Here is a 25,624-nt window from a genome sequence, read left to right as displayed (position 1 = left end):
AGCTCAGCAAAATTATTTAATTTAAATTATTATTGGCCCAGAAAGGAAGCTCCAGTTGGGTGGGAACCACAAAGTGCAGCAGAGAAGAACTTGGTTGCTGAAAAAATTAGGATTAAAAAGCCAAGTATTTTGGAACAGAACAATGGAAAAATGTTCTGAAAGCACTACAAGAGCCAGAAGGACTCCACCGTGTGCAGGCTGGAAATTCCAAAGGTGAAAGATTTTGCTTTGAGAAGAGAGCCTTAGGACACCATGCTCCAGAATGGTGGCAGCCCAAGGAAAGGAAATTGATCCTCAGAATGGGATTTACCATGCTCAGCACTCAGAAGCCTCTGCAACCACCAGCAAGTTGCAAAAGGGCTCAGCTCCTGCTCCAACTGGCAGCAGACCTTGGCATTATCCATGTGACACTGGTTTTAGGTGCACGAAGAGTGCAAGACTTGAGGGATCAGGAAGCTTCCACTCAGACTTCAGAAGAAGGCCTGAGAGACCAGGCAGTGTGCCCCTGAGAAAACAGTTTATGAAGCTGTGAGTGTGAAGCAAGTGCAATGTAGACACTGTAGACACCATGATGTTGGGAAAGCCAGGAATGTGGAATGTCTGAGGAAAACTGCAAGGAAGGAGAAAAGAGACCCAAGAGAGAAGCCATTAGGGCTACAACCACTTGCAGTCCCATGGGGGGAAGACATCCAAGCCCTTTGGAGTTCACATTTCACTACAAATTCCCCTAGGTGTTGGACATGGAACTGTAAGATTTAATGTTGGCCCTGTTGGATTTCAGTCTTTCTTTGGTCCCATTCCTTTCTATCCCCTTATTTGTACTTTTGGAATGTAAATGTTTATCCTGTGCTATTGTATGTCAGAAATATTTAACTTTATTTTCATTTTTACAGGGACTCACAGCTAAGGGTTTGATTTAAAGCTCAGAAACTTTGTACTTGGACTTTTCAGTAATGCTGAAACTGTTGGAACTTTGGCAACTCTTAGAGATGGACTAAACTCATTTTGCACAAAGAGATGTGCATGAGTCTTTTGGGAGTCAGGGACAGAATGTTATGGTTTATATCTAAGTGTCCCCCAAAGCCTCATGCACTCACAGGTGGGTCTTTTGGAAGGTGATTGCTACATGGGGATGTGATCCTCATCAGTGGATTATATAGCTGGGAGAAGATTTTGTAACTGGGAGTTATATTGGGAGGTAAAGCCTGGTGGGAAGAGGTGGGTCAGTGTTGGTGTGCAACAATATATATCCCTCCTCTTCCCTTGATCCCACTCTACTTCCTTCCTGTCAGGCTTTGAGCTCTTTCTTCCCTGTGGTGCCCTTTTTCCAGGCCACCCTGCCTTGGAGCCAGCCAACCATGGACTGAAACTCTCCAAACTGTCAGCCAAAGTAAATTTTTCTTCTTTTAAATTATGGGTACCAAGTATTGTGTCTCAGTGATGAGAAAGTAACTAAGACAGGGATAATAAATATTAAAGCATAGAAGTTAAAAGGAAGAGTGACAAGTTGACCTGGAATATATGCAGATGCATGTGAGAAGATGCATAAGGGTACTTATATTCCTAAAGAATTTATCTGCTATTCTAAGGAGTTTGAAAAATGAGGAACTGCAGAGAAGGTGAGCTAGTGCCAGCACCCAGAAGGAAGCTCCCCCACCACCATCCCAAGCTCCTAGGGCAGAGAAGGTGAACCAGTCCCAGCACCCTGAAGGAAGCTCCCTTGCTGCCATCCCAAGCTCCTAGGGCAGAGAAGGTGAGCCGCGTGGGCGCCAGAAGCACCCCCCTCATGTGGAAATGAGAAGACACATAAAGAAGCCTCAAAAACAGACTTCCAGATCACCTACAGCAACCCCAAAGGGAAACGAGATGGAACACTCTGATACTCAACCACCTGGACTCTCTGAACTGGCAACAAAAGAGGATCTGGGAAAAATGAAATCAGAAATAACTACTCAGATAACAGCAAAGATTGTGCTCATGGTGCAAGACATGATTAATAAATCTAGAGAGGACGCAGATTTAAAAAAATAGAGACGCTGAGGAACATGATGGAATCCCAACATAGGAAACAAATGGAATCCATAAAACAGATGCAAACAGATTTCCAGGAGATTAAAAACTCCATCGAAAGTCTGCACAGCAGAATGAACCACTGTGAGGATAGAATTCCAGATATAGAAGAAAAAAATTGCAATTAGTGACCAGGAAGAGAAAAATTGCTTTAAAATTTTATAGGAACACGAGAAATCAATCCCGCAGCTGCTAGCTGATGCAAAGAAGAATAACGTAAGACTGATTGGGGTCAATGAAGAAACAGGAGAGAGTGCAGATGACATAAAAAAATCTGTTCACAGAAGTGATAGCAGAAAACTTCCCAAGCAGGGGAAAAGAACTTGACATACAGATAAGTGAGGCATATCAGACTCCAGCTAGCCTTGATCAAAAAAAATCTACAAATAGGCATGTAATAGTTAGGATTCCAGAAATCCAACAGAAGAATAAAATTCTACAAGCAGTGAGAGAAAAGAAACAAATCACATACAAAGGAAAGCCCACCAGAATCACAGCACACTTCTCAATGCAAACCCTCAAGGCAAGAAGAGCTTGGAGTGATGTATTTCAAGCCCTAAAGGAAAACAGCCTCCAACCCAGATTAATGTACCCAGCAAAACTCTTTCAAAATTGATGGAGAAATGAGAAAATTTCATGATGAAGAGCACCTCAGGAACTTCATAAATACCAAACTGGCACTCCAAAAAATTTTAGACAATACCCTAGGAAAAGACAATGAGGATCACAACCCCAGGAAACCCAGCAGAATGAATCCATTGAGCGTGACTAATTAAATGCAAAGGGGGAGAGTCCAACAAAAAGAAAAAGTCATGACAAGGCTTTTAAAACTTTGAACTTCAACTCCCTAGTGAGTGTATAATTCAATCTTGTTATTGTACTGATTAGAATTTTTCTGATTCTAGAGTTGCATACCTTTCTTTGTGCTATACTGGCTATTTATCATCTTCTTTTGTCTACTTTTTAATTGGGTTGTCTATTAATGAGCTCTAAGAATTCTTTATATATTCTGGTCATAGGTTATATGCATTGTAAATACGATCTGTTTAAGGACTACTTTTCATTTTAATGATGTCATTTAAAGTTCTAAATTTTGATGGAATCTCATTTATCAATTTGTTTCTTTTATACATCATGTCTTTTGTATCCTAGGTAGTTCTCGCCTACCCTGAATTCATAAACATTTTCCCTTATAATTTCTTCTTAAAGTTCTATACTTTTAGGCTTTCATATTTAGGTTCATAGATCCCTTCAAGTTATTTTCATGTATGGAAATAAAGGGTTGAGGTTAATTTTTTATATACAGATACCAGGTGCTCTAGTGCCATTTGCTGAAAACACTATCTCTTCCTCAGCTCTTGAATTGAGTTTATATTCTATAAAATGCTAATGTTAAATAATCTTTCAAAACTCAGTGGACCATATATGTGTGGTTCTATTTCTAGATTCTCTGTTTTATTCTAATGATCTATATGTCTTTCCTTACACCAGCACTGCCTTGATGACTGTAGCTTTAGAAGAAGTCTTAAAATTAAGTACTAAACATCTTCCAACACTGTTTTTGTTTTATTGTTGTTTTATTGTCTTTAACTTTTCTAGGTCCTTTGTACTCCTACATAACTTTTAAATTTCAATATCCAATTCTTCATTTATAGAAAGTATACAAAGACCTGAATTTTTATATATACCTTGTGTTTTCTAATCCTGCTAAATTCAAGTACAAGTTCTAGGGGCTCCTAGAGATTTCTTAGTATTTTCTCTGTAGATGATCATTTCATCTACATGTAAAGATTTTGCTTCTACCTTGCCAATCGTATCCTAATTGTGTCATTTTATTGGCAGACTATTTTGGTGGGGCCTAGGTTTCAAAGTTTAATGGACAGATAAAGAGTAAACATATCGGCCCTTGTTCCCCACCTTAAGGAGAAAGCATTGTATCTTCTCCGTTCATATAAGGCGTTCTCACTGGAAGCATGGAGTACATGTCTTTAATCTGTTGAGAAGGTTCTGTTCTACTTCTAGTCTCCTGATAGCTTTTACCATGAACAGCTGTAGAATTTAGTCCAATACTTTTTCTCCAACTAGTGACAGGATCATATGGCTTTTTCCTTTCCTCTGTTAAAATGATGACTTTTAGGGGTGGATCTTCCAATGCTGAAGCAACACTGCCATCCCTATAACAAAACCACTTTCTACATACTGCCAGGTCTATCTTCTAATAGTTTGTTTTGTTAAACAAATTTCTATCTATGTTCATACATTTTTCTTCTATTATCTTTATCCAGTTTTAGGATTAGCACAATGTTGAGTACCTAAAATGAGGGGAGAAGTGTTCCTTCTTCTTTCTGCTTTAATTGTTTGATATAATTTATCAGTTAAAATGTATATGAGCCTGCTGTTGTCATATAGGTAGGTTTTCATGCTAGGAATATACTTTCTTTAATAGGTACTATTCAAATTTTATATTTCCTCCAAAGTTAGTTTCCTTAATTTGTCTTCCAAGGTACTTCTTAGAAGTTGTCAAATTTATTTCAAAACAGATTTTTGTAATATGCTTTCTATATCCTTTTAAATTCTGTAAAATCTGTGGTAATGTCTCTTAGATCTTGATATTGTAATTTTAAAAATGTATAATTGATATTGTGTAACAGGAAGAAAAGGTCTAAAGGAGCAGGGGAAGTGGGAGGGGTAGGGGAAAGGAAAAAAGGGAAAAGAAAAAATATGAGAAAAGGAAAAAAATGGAAAAAAAAGTCTTTGCAAATAGGGAAGGGTGGAGGGGTTGAAAGGAGGCCAAGTGAAGGGGAAAAAACTAAGAACCAAGGTACTCATGTAAAGGTACAAGATCCCAACGATGAATGCAACTGTATTTTATACCTAAAATATGCCGATAAACTTAATGGGAAAAAAGAAAAAGAAAAATGAGGAACTATGGAAAATTAGTTGCATTCAAATTTGGGATGATTTGAAAAATAGCAGTCATAAAAAGTGCAGCAAGACTGAAAAGCAATGACAGTAGTTAAGATCCAAAGAGCACTGTTCTTAACAAGAATGTGATGTAGTATAGATGTCTATACAGGAGCACTAGGGTGTGGCAGAGATGTAGCGAAGGTGATGGCTGGACACCAATAGAAAACCTGTTTCTGCTTCTGCTTTGCATGTATAGCAGAGAAATGATGTGGCAGGTTAGGTCAAAAGTACAACTGCTGTCTAAATGTCTTAGCCCTTTACCCTTGTATCTCTACAGAATATACACAGTAAGAATATTTAATAAGCTGGAGACTTCATTTTGCAAAATCAGTTTTAGAAGTATTAAGTTTAGAGCTTTATCATATGATTTAAATAGAAAATGTCTCCCAAAAGTCTCATGTGTTCAGAGGTGAGGCTTTCTGAAGGTGATTAGATCAGGAGAGCACTATATTCATGAGGGGATTAATCCGCTGATGATGTCATAGCTTAATTTGCTATTGGGAGGTAGGGCCTGGTAGGAAGAGCTGGGTCGCTGGGAGTGTTACACGGTATTCTTAATATTCTTGGCTCCATCTTTCCCTTGTCTCTGCTTCCTGGCTGCCATGAGTTAAGCAGCTTACTCTTCCAAGTCCTTCCACCATGGCATTTTTGCCTTGAACCTAGCCAACCATGGACTGAACCTGTTGAAATGGAGACCCAAAATAAACTTCTAAACCATTAAGAATTTGACTCCTGTCAGCATATTTTTATTTACTGAAAGAAATCAACACTACATTCATTTTATATAGACATAATGACAAAGCTATAATAAAATAAGACCCAATGTGTTCATATTAATCATATTAATATGGTGTAAAACTTTCTAAACAGACTGAAAATTGAAAATGTGTAAGGATCTTCTCTCTGGTTCTGGATTAATTTTAAATTTTCTAGAAATATCACTTAGTTACCCTACTTTTGTTGTCCTGTTAGACTCTTATGAACCATAAACACATTTCCTCAAGTGGCCAGTCCAGGCTGAATTCAGCCCCTTATTCAGAGGATGCTCAGATCTGAAAAGAGCAAAGCTATACTTGAATTTGGAATACAAGAGCTTCCTAAGTGATTTTAATAAAAAACAAACAACTGGATTATTATACATCTAAGGCAATATATTGTAGAAGATATACATAGACAGACAGACAGGTAGGTAGGTAGGTAGATAGATAGATAGATAGATAGATAGATAGATAGATAGATAGGCATCCAGCCTACTGGAACCTTGTTAGTGTTATCAATTTGTAGAGACAGGGGAGCACAGAAAAATTTTGAAAGGAAAGAATGAGAACTAGTTAAGGTCACCAACTTCGCTATGATCAGAGACATAACTTTGAAACTATTACGACTATTCTGTTAGTTACTTTTCTCATTGCTGAGACAAAACATCTGATAACCAAAGTTAAAGGAAGAAAAGTTTACTGTAGCTCTCAGTTTGTAGATGTTTCAGTTCATAGTTGGCTGGTTCCAAGGCAGAATGGTATGACAGAGGGAAATCACAGAGGAGAAACAGTTCATGGCTGGCAGAAGTCAGCAAAGCAGTGAAATAGCAAAGAAGCAGCAGGCAACAACAGCAGTCTTCTTTCTGTTGCTTATATTCTATCCATGCTACATGCTGCTAGGGTGGGTAGCACTCACAGCCAGGGTAGGCCTTCTCATTATGCCCAGTCAGAACTACGCCAAACCAATCAGTGGACAAGTTTAGTAATCACACACCCTTAATCCCAGCAGTGCACACTTAATCCCAATATCACACCCTTAATTTCACCCCCACACACTCTAGATCCAGCCACCTCTGAAAAGCCCCATCTATGACCACATGAGGCTTTGGGGGGACATCTAGAGAACCCATAATAAGTGCCATTTCAGTCTAATCTGCATACAGATCTTTGTTATCTTATGTTTTCTACTCTTACTAGACAATAATCTAATGCAACTGATTTTTTAAATTTTTTTTTATTTTTTTGATACCAGATATTGAACTCAGGACTTTGTGGTTGTGAGGCAGGCTCCATAACCACTGAGCTAAATCCCCAGCCCTTTAAAAAATTTTTGATTTTTTTGGTATGGGGGATTGAACTCAGGTCTTTGCACTTGTGAGGCAGGTGCCTGAACCACTGAGCTAAATCCCTGGCCCTAAAAATATTTTTTAAATAAAACAAATCTAACTTTGAGTACTTGTCACATCTCTTACCAGCTCAACAATTTTGGCCAGAATAAAGTACTTAAATCTCAGTTTTCTCATCTGTAAAACAGGAATAATAATACCTTCCTCAAGAGTCACTGTGAGATAAAATTAGAGATGTTAAACACTAGAATTTTGGTTGCAAAGTTTCCATTCCTCTCAGCCTCAGGCTTTGGAGGCCTTAGCAGCCTAAGTATGCTGACCATATTGTCATCTCAGGCACTTGCTGCTCTTGCAAGGACTGTCTGAACATGGATGCTACCACATCCAATAAACATCTCAATGTCAGGGATATAAGCCAAGCATGCCATAAGATTTGCTATCAATATCTCGGTAGTGCCCAAGAGATAAACACAAATCATCTATAAATCATTTGGATCAAAATTTTTCTTTATGTGTTTTATACATTGAAATTCTACTGATCACTAGATATGTAAGTACATAATTATGCATAGCAAAAATGATATGAAAATTAAGGATGATGGCAAAAGATATTAATTGTGTAGAAACAATTGAAATTTTTTAACTGGCTTAATAAATAAAAAATAGACTAATGGTTAATAAAAATCTTAAGACAATTTCTAGTAGATAACTTTCAAGCCAAAGATAATGTACTGAAAATGAGAGATACATGGCTTGGCCTCATCATTCCAGCTAGAATCAGTCAGAGTGATACCTGTGACTGATACAAAAGTCCCCAGTTGATCTGCCTGCTGACCACAGACATGTGAGTGAGCTGTCAGGAAAACCCATCCCTGATCAGTAAGCTTCTGAACTAAATAAATACTTGCTATTTAGGTCATTGAGTTCTGGGGGAGTCATTGTGGTTGACTGTGCAATACATAATTTATACAGAAATGAGTACCTAAGATGAATGATATCATAATAATGTCTAAAATATATGCTGTTGGCTTTGAAAAGAGGTGGCAGGAAGTACCTGACAAAATGACAAGCTAATGCAAAGGTTGAAAAAGAAATGGTGAAACAATTATTATAAGGCCTTAAAAATGGAGAGTTGAGTATGTAGTGGTAGAAAATCTGTGTTCTGTTTTCAATTTGGTTAAAAAATACTTTAGGTAGAATACTTTAGGTAGAATACAGCTGGTGCTTCTGGCTGTGTATAATAAAAGACAGAAAGAGATGATATAAAGAAAGAACTGACCAGTTTGCAAGAAGAATTTGGAGGAAATGTAAAAAGAAAGGACTTACTGGGTTAGAAAATAAAACTGTTCTTTATCTCAAGCTTCTCTAGCCATGAAAGATTGTGAATGTAAAACATGGCATAGGGAGTAGATCAAATGAAGTATATACTTACAGAATCTTTTACAATATTTCTGTATGGATAAAAATGTTTCCTCAAAAATTAAAAGTATAGGGCCGGAGATTTAGCTCAGTGGTTCTGCGGCCTGCCTCACAAGCACAAGAACCCAAGTTTGATCTCCGGTACAAAAAAAAAAAATTAAAAACACAACTATCGTATAGCCCAGCAGTCCCACTACTGGGTATATCTCAAAGGAAATTATTTAATTATGTTTAAGAGACATCTGCTCTCCCATGTTCATCATAAGAGTGTCCATGAAGCCAAGCAATGGAAAAATCCAAAGTCTCCATCAACTGAGAAATAGATAAGAAATGGACACATACTGAGGCCATCCTCTTAAGTGAATAAAGAGGACACACATGTGTAAATACCAAATTGTTTCTCTGGTGTGAGAAACTGAAAGTGTAAATGAGGAACAAAATGTATAATAGATAATGTGAAATAGGAAGAAAAGTCTCAAAGGGGAAGGGAAAGTAGGGAGGGGGGTGGGGGAAAGGAAAGAAGGGAAAGAAAAAAGGAGAAAAGAAAGAAAAAACAGAAACAAAGTTTTTGTAATTAGGGAGGGATAGAGGGATGGAATGGAGGGATGAAGAATGGGGAAAAACAAGAGCTAAGATATATCATGTACAAATACAAATTCCTAATGATGAATGTGACCATAATGAATACCTAAAATGAACCAATAAACTTATGGGGGGGGATAAAATTGTGACACATGTAAACAATGGAATACTCTTCAGCTATAAAAGACCAAGATCTTGTCATTTGTGACATGGAACTAGAAGTCATTATGTTAAATGAAATAATAAAGGCACAGAAAGACAAATACTGCACAATCTCACTCATATATGAAATCTAAAAAAATGTGATCTTATAGAAGTGAAGAGTGCAATAGTAGTTACTAGAGACTGGGGAAAATAGTGAACTGGCGCGAGTATCAATCAGTGGGTACTGAGTTACAGTTCCATAGGAACAAGAAGTTCCGGTGTGCTATTGTTATAGATAACAAAAATATTCTGTGCACTTCAAAAAGCTAGATGAAAGAATTCGGAAAATTTTCACTGTAAAGAAATGTTAAGGCTCACGTGGAGAATGCCTGAGGATGCAGAGGAGGAAAACGCTGAAGAGAACACTGAGTAACCTGCCCATGGTAACAGTGCAGCCTCGAATCATAGAATTTGAATCAAAGGAGTCTCATTGCAAGATTTTCATCATGACAGAGGGATCGCTTACACCTCAGAAGAACTACAGAGCAGCACGTGCCAGAGGTGGAGGTCCAAGTGAAACGTAGAAGGACGGCCTCCTTGAGCAACCAAGAGTGTCAGTTGTATCCGGGGCGTTCTCAGCAGCAGCAAGCTCCTGTGGGGGGTTTCCAAGCAGAGCTGAGACAGGCTTTCTTAGCTGAGACCCCGAGAGGTGGTTAAAGAGTATTGGAACATGAAGACTCCACCTGCTGTCTGTGAAACTTGTGAACACCTTGGGTTGTCTCTAGGAGAACCTACATCGTACCTTTATAGCTGTCCCCTAGGTGTTAAGGAACCTGAAATTTTATCGCTGAGGCTGGATTTGGTGGAAGAGCAATCATGACGGTGGGCAAGAGCAGCAAGATGCTGCAGCACATTGACTACCGAATGCAGTGTATCCTGCAAGACGGGCAGATCTTCATTGGCACTTTTAAAGCTTTTGACAAGCATATGAATTTGATCCTCTGTGATTGTGATGAGTTCAGGAAGATCAAGCCAAAGAATGCAAAACAGCCAGAACGTGAAGAAAAGCGGGTTTGGGGTTTGGTCTTGCTGCGTGGGGAGAACTTGGTATCCATGACTGTGGAAGGCCCACCACCTAAAGATACTGGCATTGCTCCAGTACCACTTGCTGGAGCTGCAGGAGGTCCCGGGGTTGGGAGGGCAGCTGGCAGAGGTGTACAGCTGGTGTACCAATTCCCCAGGCTCCTGCTGGGTTAGCAGGCCCTGTCCGAGGAGTTGGGGTCCATCCCAGCAGGTGATGACTCCACAGGGAAGGGGTACTGTGGCAGCTGCTGCTGTTGCTGCACCTGCCAGCACTGCTGGAGCCCCAACCCAGTACCCACCAGGAAGGGGGACTCCACCCCCTCCTGCAGGCAGAGCAACCCCACCTCCAGGCATTTTGGCTCCTCCACCTGGTATGAGACCACCCATGGGCCCACCAATTGGGCTTCCTCCTGCTCGAGGGACACCAATAGGCATGCCTCCTCCAGGAATGAGACCCCCTCCACCGGGAATTAGAGGTCCACCTCCCCCAGCAATGCATCCACCAAGACCCTAGGATATTGTTGATCTGTCCAGTTATTTTTTCCCCTACAGTGCTTCTTGTGAAATTGTATAGGTTGCTTGTGAGCTTTTTTGTCCCCTCTTTCTGCATTAATAATAGCTAATAATAAATGCATATAGCAACTAAAAAAAAAAAGGGAATGTTAACTATTTCAGGAGAAAGATATATTTAACGAGATTTAGATATTACTTGTATATACATATTAGAACATTACATGGTAACCTATTAATAAGTACAATTTTTATGTTTTTGTATAGTTAAAAATAAATTTAAATTACAAAATAATAATGAAGTTAATTCTTAGTGGACTGTTTTGGTTAGAAAAAAAAGGTTATATGTATGTTAAGGCTATTATCTCACATGGGCTTGATAAGCCCTAAATATCTGTAATTAAATCTAGAGAGAGAAGATTGGATATAAAAGAACTATAGGTGTTGGTTTTATAATTAGAACTAAATAAAATAAGATTCATAGAAAATCTAGAATGATTTTAAGGGAGATATACAACCAAAGCTGCTATCAGACCATTTTTAGGCTATTTGAAAATCAGAGCCTTCTGGATTTGCAACTTTCTTTAAGGAAGAAAGAAATGGGAAAATTCCTCAAAGGTCATATTTTCCAGTGTAGTCTTCAGAAGCAAGAAAGAAGGGAAGAAAACAAAATAAGTATCAGAGGGTAAAGCCATGAAACTGCAGGTAAAGCCAAAATCATAGAGAACAACTGATCGAGAACAACCACCTGCTAAAGGAACCAGGGACTAATCAAGAAATATTCTTAATCCCAGAATAGGTCACCTGGCAATATTTGCTCAGGAGGACTTCACAGTGGTCTAAATTCATGACCTACTCTATCTTATTCAGCTCCTTTACAAATAGAAGTATTTGTTATGGTTATCAAGTTCCTCTTTCACCTTTGTGTATTAGCAAGATTAGCAGGATGTGGTAAAGACAAGTTTTTCTTTGAACCTGAAATCCCTGAATTAAGAGGGTGATATCAGGATCTGATGTAGAATCCAAGATCTGCAATTCTGAGCCTTGGGAAATTGGATAACACTTTGGAGATACCAGAACAAAATGAAAGGACTTTACCTGTGGGATATGGATAACTATGACAGAGGTAGACTGTGTATACTGATGAGAAGAGATGCCCACTATTTTTCTCCTTGCCTTCTCTTCATGGCTTTCTCAATGCAATTTTGCAGTCTCTCCCACCAAGAATCTCTGGAATTGGGGCTAGCTTTGGAACTTCTATTTATCTGAAGTTTAAACTTTATGCTGGTATTACACTATCTTCATTACTTTTGTTTGTAGTACATTTTGAAATTGGGAAGTATGAGTGTTCCAATTGTGTTCTTTTTAAAAACAATTTATTTGGGATATCTAAAATACCTATTATTGAGTTATAATCTGAATATAATATATCAACAGTATTTAGCTAAATATGGACTCAAAACCTAGTCAAAGATATGTAATTAGTATTGGACAAAGTACTATTTAGTACTTTCCCTATAAATATGAAAGTTTTTTTAAACACAGTACCAGCTATACAATAAGTGCCTGAAAAACACTCATTCTCATTTAAATCTGCTTTCTTTTCACACACAAAGTAATACTCTATAGTCTGACAGATTTTGGCAGCTATTAAATATTGTCTTTGTGGAGATTTTAGATAATGGGATTTTTTAATTGTTCACTGCATGACCTCTATTGACACCTTGGGGATATAAACACTTGAGGAATGCAAATTTTCTAGTCTTGCTGCACAGTACCACACACAACAGCACAAGGCCAGATACCCATGGTGCTGACCAAGCTAGGAATGATAACATCAGCAGGCTGGGCTGCTTTGATTGTCCACACAGTGAGCCCAAGAGAGCTGTCAGGCATTTTATGCCTGTTGAACTGTAGAGCAGCCTATGCTTCTCTGACTGCAGTTTTCCAGTCTCAGATGTGGGGAAAAAACAGAAACATAAACCCCTGGAACCTCTAGTTAGTCGCCTGGAACACTGAGTTTCTTCCTAGGCTGATTTCTGGGTATCGCTCAGATTTCCTAGAGAAAGAGCATGTCACTTAAATCAGTTGACTCTGCTTTTCAAACCTCCCTGTTATTGTTCTTTAGATTCCTTTTCTTATCCTCCCCCATCAACATTTCTTTTAACATTTTCTCCACTCTCTTGGAGGTTTTCTTGTCATAAGCATACATTTCTTGCATTGTTCTGCACTCTCCCTCTATATTCTCTATATCCCACAAATTGCTTGACTCTCCGTTTTTTTCTTCCTACCCCACCACACTTTATCTCATCATCTTTTTCCAAATACTCCCTGAAAAGAAATGTATTTATAATGAATTCTGAAGAAAATGGTGGCAATTTGAAAGAATACCAAGGACATTTGATATTCTTTTGAGTAGATATTATGTTCTGGGCATTTTCCTAGCTGCTGAAGACACATCCATGAGAAAGATTAAAAATACCTTTTCCACACTCTTAAATAAATATTTGTACACATAAGAAAGGCTACAAAAAACTGTAAACTTCTATTAAGTGATGCATTTGGTCAGAGCTTCCTGGAGAAACTTGATACCTGAAGGGTAATAAAAGGAAGCTGATGGAAGGAACTTTTCGGCCAAAAGAAATAATGCAGGGAAGTCCTGGGGTGGGAGAAAACTTAACCTGTTTTAATATCTGAGAGAAATGCAGTATGGCTAGAACTTAGAAGAAAGAAGGAAAATCAAGTTCTGTGTTCAGAGGAGATACATGAGATCAGTAAAGACTACTTGGGCGATGTCACCCAATGTATAGTGGAAGCCTGATAGTTTATCCACAAAGCTGAAATGATGGGAGCTACATTTTCAAGTGACAAATCTAGAAGTAGGAACCATATTGGGAGAGGGAAATATCTGGGGTGATTACCAGTTAATGTACCAAGCTTAATGGAGAAATTGCAGTAATGTCATTGTTTCATTCAAGTGAGTAACAACACAGAGAAATTAGTTTTCTCCTTGAGAGATAGAACCTGCAAATGTAGAGGCTGTAAGAGGAATTACAGAGAATGACATGTTGTTTTTAGCCTGAGAAAGTACAGTATGTGAAAATTAAATATGCTATATTATGGAGATCCAGAATTCCAGTGATATAAGGGGAAGAGATGTAACTCTCAAACCTACTAGATAACCTAAACGTGAGGTCGTGTTCTCTAAAATCAAAGAATGAATTCTAGGAACAATGGAGGTTAAGAGTAGGAAATATTTATTGAGAGAAAGAAAGCTTCTGCCTAAGAGAGACAGAAGGGGGACCAGAAAGTGGGTTATCCACCCACCCCACTTCTCAAAGATGTTTTATACAGCAAAGCCATGTGGTGAGGGGGGTACAAAGTGGAACAAAACTAGAAGACCCAATGGAAATTTACAAGGTGGGCATGGGGTGGGACAAAACCATGACCAACCAATAAGATTACAAGTGCAGTGACCCAGGTAATATTGATTAAATGGGGATCAAATGGGAAGACAAGTCACATACAAGGAATTTCCCATTTAGAATATCAATCACTGCTATCTATCTGTAGGGCAAGTAGTACTTCTTTTCCTTTTTATAATGCTAACCAGTGAATGTGCCTCAATTGTTCTCCATGTTGGTTCCTTGGTGTGTTGGGTCCTGGAGGGCTGGCACTTTAAGGGAGGCCCTGTCTACCTGCCAACAAAATATCTAATTAACTTACCTAGCTATAATATTCCCCCTCTGAAGAAGTACCCCTAATTGCTGTAAGGGGGCAAAGGGTGAAGACAGTTCTGGCTACTTCCAGGTGAAGAGGGTCATACTTGTGATCAGCAATTAGTTACTCTACAGAGTCTAACTAAAGGCCCTCGATAGGTGCCAGGCATTGTCATCTTGGTATCCCTATAGCTTTAAGTCTGGAGGAGACAAAAGCCAAAACAATAGTTAAGAATACATGGGCTAAATAAGGTCAGCAAGATTGCTATGAATATAGCCAACAAAGGTTTTGCACTGGGAGGAACTAGTAATAGCCTCCCACAAAGAGGATAAGGAGAAGGTCCAGGGGACTTCAGAATCCAGCATGGAAATTATATTATGTAGTTTAGCATTTATAAACTGTTTACAAGGTCGATCTGGTGGATCCTGGTAAAAGAAGTCTAGCACATTTGTCATTGGTTCCATTTGTATGACTGCTTGGAGTTGGCAGCCTCTAGGTAAGAATAAACAAACCTTTTAAGAAATTAGAGCATGTATAATCTAAGTGTGAGGACACTAGAATGGAAGGGCAGGTTGGGGAGAAAGTTACCTTTAGATATTGTAATAGTGATTGTAATCTGTTGGCTCAGATTCTTTCATTGATAAAGGTTATGTATAAGTCTGATACTTTGTCATAAATCTCTCTAGTGTTAGCTGTAAGAAGGTAAGAGACAATTTGAAGAACAAATCTCACCAAGAAATTTAAAACTCTAGCTGAGCTCTTATAGATTTTACCATAGTTTTTTCCTAATGATCCATAACTGTGGTCAGCTACTGGTGTAGCTAGGAACTGCCAGAAGGGGTCAGTGATTGGAGCCCCTTTTTATATCTAGCTTTATTATTATTTATTTATACGCTTTTTGGTTATGTTTTTGCTGGGTGTTTAAGACCAAGTTAAAGTGAGACCTGTGTCAATAAGTATGAACCTCTTGCTATCTCTCAAGGTCAGTTGAGTCTCCTCAGGAATTAATTTGGAAGCATGAATAGACCCTCTCTGCTCCTCTGTCAGTGTCAGCCATCAGGATGGGTCATGGCTTTGCTTGACCACGTGGCTTTCACTGAAAGCATGGGAGAATTTTCCCTCTTTGTGACCTTCCTTTGGCACACAGTACATTGTCCTCTGGTGCCCAGCAATCTTCCTGCTCAGGAGGTTGAGTGACTTACCAAAGATGTAGGATCCTGTAGGAAAGGTTTCTTTGTGTCCTGGATCTTTGTTGACCTTGAGGGGCCAGTGCCAAAATATTGGCTGTCCTTTCTAGTTTTGATCTCCAAACTTTAGTTGCTGAATACCCAGAAGAGAAGATCAGTGACATAAGTATTTCAGTAGGAGCAGTGAGCTTAACAGTTATAATTTCATTTGGACATTAAGCACTTTTAAAATATATTTTATCAACCATGGTCATTTTAGTAGTTGAATTGAATCCCTACAGAATGTTAACAGAGAGCAGTTATACATTATATAGAAAAACTTAAGATCAAGAGCTACATGTAGTATTTGCATGACAGTCATGATGACATCTTTGTAACACATGTCCATTTTAGTATGGAATAGTCTTTTAGTCAAACACCTCCATCCAATCCCAACATTAAATGACATAAAGAAAACTCTTATTTGTTATCCTTTAGTAGGATGCCATCTAAAGAGAACATACACATTGGCCTATAAATGTACCTTAGGAGTTCATAATGTTTAGCCTCTAATTTTAGTGTGTGACATTGTTTTAACTGTTTGGTGACTGAACATCCCTAAGTGTGGTAACACATATAACATACATCACGTAAATTTTTAAGAAAACTACTATTTGCCTGGTTTTCTCATGGTGGCTTGACATGTACCTCTTATCAAAAGTGGCTGGAGTGTAAGAGAAAGGCAGATACCTGAGTCAAAGATCATTACCATAAACAATATCTGAGAAGACCTGTACACCCAGAAAGCATGAGTAATATTTAGTGCACCATGAAATAATAATGAATATCAGTTACATGAAACCCCTTGTCATTTAATTTTGTTTTGTACCAAGAACATTTTAAATAAAACCTTGTTTTCCCACAGAAAACTTAGACCATGACCAATTTATATATATATATATCTCACAATAATATGCTTAGCAGTGTATTTCCTAGAAGGCTATGGAAATTATTGGGCTCCCCTTTGTGAACAAAGGCTGGAATAAATTATTTTCCAGGCAGCTGCTCCTTTATTTACCAAAGGGAGTCCTGTCCAGTAGTTTTCCTAAGCCCAAGTGTCTTCATTAGTATCTTAACAAATTTTTAGATGACCTGTGAGAGCCAGATCATAACAGTTAACACATTATTTTTGACCAATAAAAGATTCCTGAGTTATTATATCTAGACAACAATATGTACTGTATTTGTAAAACTAGTTGAAGTTATTTGGATAATCTGGCAACCTGGGAGAAGCATGTCTTTAGTGACATTTATCTATAGTTATAGGGAAACATCTTAAAAAATTCAAAATCCAAAAGGAAAAAAGCTCAAACACAACAGCCATACTTGTAACAAATTGAACAGACAGACAAACACACACGTAAGACAATTTGCTTATAAACCAGATTGCACTCAGATGTATTTGGCCAAGTTGAATTATAATAACTTTTATAATTTTTAGGTTTATAATTATAAAAAAGACCAGTCAGAACTTTGAAAATCAATTAACAGAGATCTCTTGTAATAAGAATCAAAAGGAATAAAAATCTTTTACACCTGTGAAAGCAAAGACCATTTTAAGATGGGCCCTAAACTGATAATTTATCTGACTGGAATACCCAGCTACACAGGCTTCTCATGGTTGCTTTGGTAACCATAGTTGTTCCATAGCCACATGTAATTGTTCCCTCTAAAGGGACAGACTGTTAAAGGTAATTTTAACTATCTCCAGTGGGGGTCTGCTCAGGCCAGGTTTGCATGTAGAAGAAACTAGGTGCCACTCTTTGGAGCTGAGTATGAATTTCAAACAGTGAGGGAAGAAGGCCTGCCAAGGCTCCAACCTGCTGTGCTGCAGATGTCTACCTATGATAGTTTTTCCCATTTTGAAAAGAAACAAAGGGAAAGAAGGTATCCCTGTCTATCTCTCTTGTTCTGTGCCCAATCTAAGGTGCCCCTTAGACTTTATCTCATCCAGTGGCAGTGGCAGCTGGCTAGAGGTACAAAGGAAGTGGCCAGAGCCAGGTTCTTACCATTCTCTAATTTTGTCTGAGGGCTGAAAAACAGATTAATCTGGACTAAAACTTTTACATTTATCTTTTGAGAGTTTCAGGATTAAACCTAGACCAGTTTTCTATACAGCCCAGTGATAAATGAAGGTCAGCTTTACTCTGGAAGGATTCCAAGGAGGGGAAACTCACCATTCTGGAAGTTTTGTCTTGAAATCCAGCAGCCACAGAAAAGGGAAGCACTTTGAATCAAACTGTGCTATTTCTCAGGAGCAGGGCAGTGGAGATGGGACAGAAGAGTGCCTTTAAGTATGGCACAAGAACTAAATCTTAACCATCTCAGGTGTAGAAGGACAATTAAGATCAGGAGCTTTTCCAGAGTGGACCTGTAATACGTAGCAAAACATGTCTCCAGAGACAAAAGCTATGACTGACCCCAACTGAATTGCCAAGCAGAAAAATCAAACGAATAATCAAAGAACCCAAATGGCTGCATTTTGCTTCTTGAAAGAGAATGAAAGTGTTCTAACTATATTGTTTAGGGCTTACCCTTTTAATGAATTACTCTGAATCTATAATATCTAATTTATGACTGAAATACCCTACAGGCTGTTGAGCAGCTCCCTGATCTTGTAGAAACGCTCCCAGAGCCATGTCTCACCTTTTATTAACATACAAACTGAAATGGTGTCCTGTAGTTAGGCACTCAGAAGTGCTTGTTTGAACTTCTAGAGTGCAGTCCGGGAATGAGGTCCCCCGGGTGTCTGTCTCTTGGGTTTTTCTATAAGCTAATAGAGGGGTCACACAATCTCACTATATCCTGCTATCTGAAGGCCACAAAACCTGTAATTTCCAGGAATCTCCTTAGCTGTTTTAAGAGTCTTGGGCTGTGGAAAGGAAAGAGTTGGTTTAATTCTTTCTTCCCCCAGTGTTCGGGTTCCCTTAAATATAATAAGGCCTAAATATTTTACCTCAAGGCTGCAAAATTGTGCCTTAGATCTAGAAATATTATACCCCTGTCTGTTAGAAAATTCAGCAAAGCAGATGTCTTGGCTGGAAAGCTCTTCTGAGGGGGCACATAACAGCATACCATCTACATATTGCAAGACTGTAACTTGGGAAAAACTATAGTGTTTCCTTTTATCAAATCAGGATGTAAGGATGTCCTATTTTTCCTGATAGTTAACAATTTAAAATAATTGAAGGACTTAGTTTTCATGGTTTTTAGACCTTCAAGAATGCATACCTACACAAGGACCAGGGTTCAATCCCCGGTGCCAAAAAAAAAAAAAGAATGCATGCCTGAAAATGTCTTCTATTTAATCTCCTATCTGATTGGCAGGCCAATGGGGGTCTTGTATAGGAACTGCTTGTGTTCTAGTAGAAACCAGTTGTTCCCCTGGCTGCCCATCTTTTTGAGCTTCAAAATTAAAATATCTGTCTCTATATGTAGTAGCAGCTTGTAATATTGCTTGTCTCTCATTAGAAATCAATGTTTGATTTAAGAGCAACATTACATCTTTTTAATCTAGTCCATAGGTCTGAGTATGTCCTCTAAAGGCCTCAATGTACATATCAGGGTCATCTGAAAACTTTTAAGTCTCATTTGATCTGTCTAAGATTACTGAGAGAAAAAGATAAATGAAAACAGGTAGTCCCATATTTGCCATTTACTTCCTGCAAGGGATATTGTCTTTGAGGGACCTCAACAACTTAGCTAAGGATGGATATAGCCTCATGGAAACTAATTATGGCTGGCCTAGAAATTTCACCCTCAGCATCTGGTGGTTAGGTTGAGAAGTAGCCTTAGGTTTAGAGTCACTGAATCCAGAAAGGGTCAGGTGTCTCTCATTTTTCTTTGGCCCACATTTATATTTGAACACAAGCAAGAATTACTTCTTAATGTAAAGAAAATCTCAACATAAGATTATTTTGACCATTTTTTCTCTTTTACAGTATAATTTTAATTGTGATATAGCATCATAGTACTTTCCTGTATGTACTTGGCTTAAGGAGGTAGACACACCACACGTAGGTGTAGAGAAATACTAAATTGCTCTTTAATATATTACAAAGGAGTAAGAAGTTCAGATATAGAGTCCCAATTTGAAACAAGAGAAACAAATATGGCATCCCATAAGTCTCTGCTTGATTCCTGTGCCCCCTAGGATGTCCCCAGGGTGTCCCCCAAGGTTTATACCACTCCAGGGTAGGTAGCTACCCTCTGGAGAGAGAACCAGAAAATAAAACCAGACTGGACTATTTACCCTTCACCAGCGTGATCTTATCTTCCTCAGGTAACCCATATCCTTACTCTAGTAGGTACTCTTAAAGCTTAAGTTACAAGTGACTTCAGCCATAACAATCATGTTTAGAGAAGGATGTATTGCTAGCAAACCAAGAGGTTTAAACCACCGCTATCTAGTTCCTTGAAAGAAAGAGAGGAAAATGAGTCAACAGTCAAATTAGGTCACTTTTCCTGCAAAATAGATCACCTCCAGAGATGGTAAGTCAGAGATTCTGCCCTGGGCCCTAGGGCAGAAAAAACTCTGAGAAATTTCTGTTGTCTATCCAGTCATTTAGCCAACTTTTATTAACCAGACAAGGCTACTCCTTTAAGGTCCATTTTAAATTCACCAAATATTTGAAAATCATAGGTCTTTTTAGCAGCCACAATCTACATAGTAAAGGCACTTTTATTGACTTCCTATGCATGCATGACTGAAGAGAAAAGCTGGCTAAGATAGTCCCATTTTCTAATTAATGAGTAAAAACACAAATGCAATTTACTGGTTGCTATGTTCCCTAGTGTAAGACAAAAGAGTGGTTTTGAGTTGCCTTAGTCTGACTTTCTGGAACGAAATGTGGTCTCACTACAAGGGATTTTCAAATAAACTCCCAACAAGTTGGAGAAAAGTTTAAGTGGAGTTTTAACTCACTTGCAGAGAGAAAAAGCCCAAATAAAGCTCAAGCTGGTTAAACATCCCCAAAAAATTACCATACAGCATTTTATAAGTCCACAGTCAACATTCCAAAGTCCATAACCTATCAGAAAAGACATTTTTCTCCCCTACACACATAAATGATGAAGACCGTGCCTAGGTGGAAGAAAACATTTAGGTATTTTTACTCTATCAAAGATTTGTTCTGTACATTTGTCTAGAGGTTTTACTAGTAGTAGAGAAAGCAGTCCAAACCTGTAGCTCAATTCTTAACAGAGGCTTAAGAAAGGACTCTGATGGTATCATTTCAGATCACTCTGAGACAGAGGATATCTGATGATCACTGACAGAGTTCCCCTTTCACCTCACTGAGGAGTCCAGATAGAGACAAGATGTGGAGATTTTCTGCTGATTACCTGGATGGGCTATCAGTAGTTAGTTTCTTCTGAGGGACCTTTGGGTATTCACCAGAAGGTAGCCCTGGCCATGACCCCTCAGTTGTCACCTCAGTCTCTGCTAGTTTCACAAAATCAGAGATCTGTTCCTGAAAGGAACCCAATTGTCTATCTGGTCAACATTCTGCCTGCCATTGTTGTCAATGGGAGTGGGGATTCACCAGAGGGCAACTGGAGAAACCTGTCCTCTGCTTTGAGAGTGGCAGCTGCCCTAAAGGCAATTACTAGCTGGCAGAGTAACCACCATTTAGCATTTTATATGGGACAGATAAAAGCCTGAACTGGCTTTATTTGAGATGATTTCATAAGAGACCCATTTTACAACATTTTTAAGCAACTAAGTCCAAATGCAGCACATACAAAACAAGAATAAAATGTAATTTTAACAAAAAACAATGCATAAGAAAAACAAGAAATTTGCAAACATTTAAAACACACAACTTAAAATTAAGACACTTTTGAAACAAAAGCCAAAACAAAGCCCAGAATTTATGAAATGAAAACCAGAATCTGTGAAACAAATAGTCAGAGCCTCTGAAACAAAAGGTTTCATTCTGTGAAGCAAAAAGACCAAAGTTAGAACCTATGGAACAAAAGCGAATTCTTACCTCCAACCAGTAATCTCAGTGGAACCTCCAAAATGATGGGGGGAAGAGATGTAACTCTCAAACCTACTAGATAGCCTAAACGTGAGTTCATGTTCTCTAAAATCAAAGAATCAATTCTAGGAACAATGGAGGTTAAGAGTAGGAAATATTTATCGAGAGAAAGAAAGCTTCTGCCTAAGAGAGACAGAAGGGGGACCAGAAAGTGGGTTGTCCACCCACCCCTCTTCTCAAAGATGTTTTATACAGCAAAGCCATGTGGTGAGGGGGTACAAAGTGGAACAAAACTAGAAGACCCAATGGAAATTTACAAGGTGGGCATGGGGTGGGACAAAACCATGACCAACCAATAAGATTACAAGTGCAGTGACCCAGGTAATATTGATTAAATGGGGATCAAATGGGAAGACAAGTCACATACAAGGAATTTCCCATTTAGAATATCAATCACTGCTATCTATCTGTAGGGCAAGTAGTACTTCTTTTCCTTTTTATAATGCTAACCAGTGAATGTGCCTCAATTGTTCTCCATGTTGGTTCCTTGGTGTGTTGGGTCCTGGAGGGCTGGCACTTTAAGGGAGGCCCTGTCTACCTGCCAACAATATGTGTGGGAAGGGTATTATTATCATAGACAGGTGGGGCCATTCATTAACAGTTGGGGGCATATGAAATACAAAGAGTAGAATAACACATTGTAAAGGGAAACACACATTTTGTAACATTCTTAAATATTAAAATCTGTTGAGTTTACACTTTTGCTAAAGTAAAATCATTTTTAACTGGCTGACTTCATCTACTTGTTTTCAATAAATTGGACCCTTCATTTGAGTAGTAAACTCAGTCTGTGTTGCTTGTAAAAATTGAGCACATATGCTCTCAAGTCACGGACTAAGGAAGGAGACAGCAAGAATCAGAGTCCCTGGAGAGGATCCAAAGGTGAGTGTCTGATTAGCTTCTCAAATTATAATCATTTCTATTTTTATTTTCGAGTAGGACTTTGGAAGGCAAGGCCTCAGGACCAAGCTTGGAAGTCCTGCCTATGAACTCTTCTAAAACCTGTCCTGGTGATCCTCATGTTTTGATTCTCTGCAATAAAGCATGGACTTTAAGTGTAATTCCACATCATTTTAGGAGGAATGAAGTCGTGCAATTGGTTCAAAAAACAGTGGTAGCAACCAGAGGAAGATGTTTCATTTTCCCAAGTAAATTAAGGTCAATGAGGTCTTCCCTGTGGGTTTTTCTGCCTTCTTTTCTTTTGTGGCAGTGAAATAACTTTGCTTTGGGAAATTCATGTGCTCACCGTCTCCATATAGTTTGTTTTGAAGAAGATTTGCTGTTTGATCTAACAAGGGTAGTTTGCCAATATTGCTCACCTTCCAGACTTTTCAGTGTCTCCTTTTAGTTCTTGGAAACAGACTAAGAAGTTATAATTTTGTTTCCTAAATGCTCTATTCCTGTTTTTCTGCTATATAATTTTCCAAATGTTTAAAACAAAAACACATATTGTGTCAGAGTTCATTGTAGCATCTTGAAATTTCTTTAAGAAGCTGAAGTATTTAACAGAAACTGTCCTGAATAAGAAAGCACGATATTAGCTTTCTAGTTCACTTTGTCATTTCTTGGCTGCATGAACCTGGACAAGTTAATGTGTCTCTGGACTTCATTTTACAGGCCTATGTGCAAAAGGGTACTGGATTAGATGATCTCTATGTTTTCATAATTTGTTTTATATGTGTGCAGAGAGAGAGGTTCCTATCCAACTCAATTAGAAATATCTGGGACTATAAATATATTAATTTAATATTGATTTAAAAGAAAATAGCCTCTGAAGCTACTGATGGAAAGAAATTGAGAGAGAAAAGAAAAGGAATGGACAAACAAATGTTGGACTCTAGGTCATACACCTCATCTTAGTATTTCAGCTGTATTCTTGCCAAATAAGAAACTTAATTTAAGATATTCCACCAATCAGCTTAAGCTAAATTGGACTGCAGTAAAAAAAAAAAAATGACCACTAAACTATCAATGTCATATTTATTTTAAAAAATGTTATTACATATCCAGCATAGTTTGATTTTTGGCTCTGCTTCAAATTAAGTCATCCATGAGCCCAGGCTTAAAAAGCAGCCTCTATTGGTGACGTGCCATTCCTAAATCCAAGGCAAAAGAGAAATGGTAAAACCACTTGTGAATTCTTCAAGGTACTGTTGAAAAGAGGCAGATTTCCGATCTAATTTTGGGGGTTTTTTTGCCAAAGCAAGTAACACAGCCAAGCCTGAATTCTGCAGAGCAGAAAATATAAAGCTCAACAGGGAGCACAATAATGTAATTAACTACAATAACATTTTAATAGAGACTGAACAATATTTAGGGGTCTCATACAGAAAGTAAGCCCTCTGATATCGACATACTAGATAGAAGTCAAATCATGATCTACACAATTCTCATTATTGATTAACTTTCTTTATGCAATTAGAGAAAGAAATAAGAAATGGGTTTGTAGTACAGCTAAATTATGAACTCTGGGTAAATTATGCACCAATAAAACCAATGGAGTCATCACATTCTGCTCACTGGATTGTCCTCCACTGTTCAAGCCTACCTTTTAATTTCCTCCCAAAACATAGTCTGTTTTCAAGAGTCTTATCTATTTTAGTTAATTGAATTATTACAATCCAAAATGTGTGCAATTTTCTTAAATCTTGAGGACTCACATTTTAAAATGGTTTATGAACTGTATTTTTACAATAACTGTAGGTGAATTTTTGCTTTCTATAAAGCAATGGTAAATCTTCCCCTGTGGGAATGCTACTATTTTTGCAAATGAGTAAATGTATAACTTATTTTGCATAATGTTATTTTGGTTTTGCAAGATTTGAGTTTCTTAAACATTGATATTATACCTATAATTATTTAAAAGATTAAAATGATGTAGAGTACTTACTTTTGCACCCTTCCAAATATTTTAAAAAATTAGCTTAATGAAGGGAAACTTGATTTAAAGAAAATCGTCAGTACTGTTACGTATTAAAAATCCACTAATAATTGCTTTTCAATGTTTGTTGCTTTTACTGCTTTGATTGACAGACAGGAAGGAGCTTTCCCTAAATGCATCTGTACATTCTAAAACATATTCTTAATAAAACTGTTTAATGTCTCTCTACTTACATATACAAAATATAAATCTTCTACTCAGTCTATCTTAAATTGTAATATCTTTTAATTAGCCAGTTAGCAATTTTAAATGACCAGAAATTAACATTTTTAGAAAGCAAGTCTATAGAAGAGATGATTGGAGACTGCCATTAGATAATCTTGCTCCTTCCTCTCTGTCACCTGATATTTAAAAAAAGATCCCCACCATACCAAGGTTCTCTGGGGGTTATACAAATGCCATTATTCCATATCTTCTGTTTACAATTATGTTGTCATCTTTATTGTCTCATGTCTTATCTTCTTTATGCATCAACTCTTCTTGCAGATATATTTTAAAAATTATCAACAAATATTATGGTTGGGATCTAAAATGTCCTCCAAGGCTATGTACTGAGGGTTTGGTTGGCAGCTGATGGATTTTTGGGAAGTGACTGGGTCATGAAGGCACTAACTTCATCAGTGGATTAATCCATTGAGTAGCCTATAATTCAATTATTAGGGCTTAATTTGATGAGGCAGGTCACTGAGGGCATGGCTTTGAAGTGTATATTTTGTCCCTGGCCCCTTCCTTCTCTCTTGTTCTATTTCATAGCTGCCATGAGATGATCAGTGTTGTTTGACCAGCTGATCCCCACCATGCTGTTCCGCCTCAATGC

The 25,624-nt window shown here is 38.0% G+C and overlaps 2 pseudogenes; both read left to right on the top strand.

Annotated features, from left to right (window-relative positions):
* Positions 1 to 299: 299 nt before the first annotated feature.
* On the top strand, positions 300 to 10,043 carry LOC101707290 (SNRPN upstream reading frame protein pseudogene; annotated as a pseudogene).
* A 119-nt stretch (positions 10,044 to 10,162) lies between these two features.
* On the top strand, positions 10,163 to 10,883 carry LOC101710148 (small nuclear ribonucleoprotein-associated protein N pseudogene; annotated as a pseudogene).
* The last annotated feature ends 14,741 nt before the right edge of the window (positions 10,884 to 25,624 follow it).

The sequence above is a fragment of the Heterocephalus glaber genome, unplaced genomic scaffold, assembly GCF_053883595.1.
Source record: "Heterocephalus glaber isolate CG9 unplaced genomic scaffold, H.glaber_assembly_v1.0 deba00001600, whole genome shotgun sequence".
In the NCBI taxonomy this organism is placed as follows: domain Eukaryota; kingdom Metazoa; phylum Chordata; class Mammalia; order Rodentia; family Bathyergidae; genus Heterocephalus; species Heterocephalus glaber.
The sequence above is the reverse complement of the archived record's forward strand: the minus strand, read 5'-3'. Positions and strand labels throughout refer to the sequence as shown.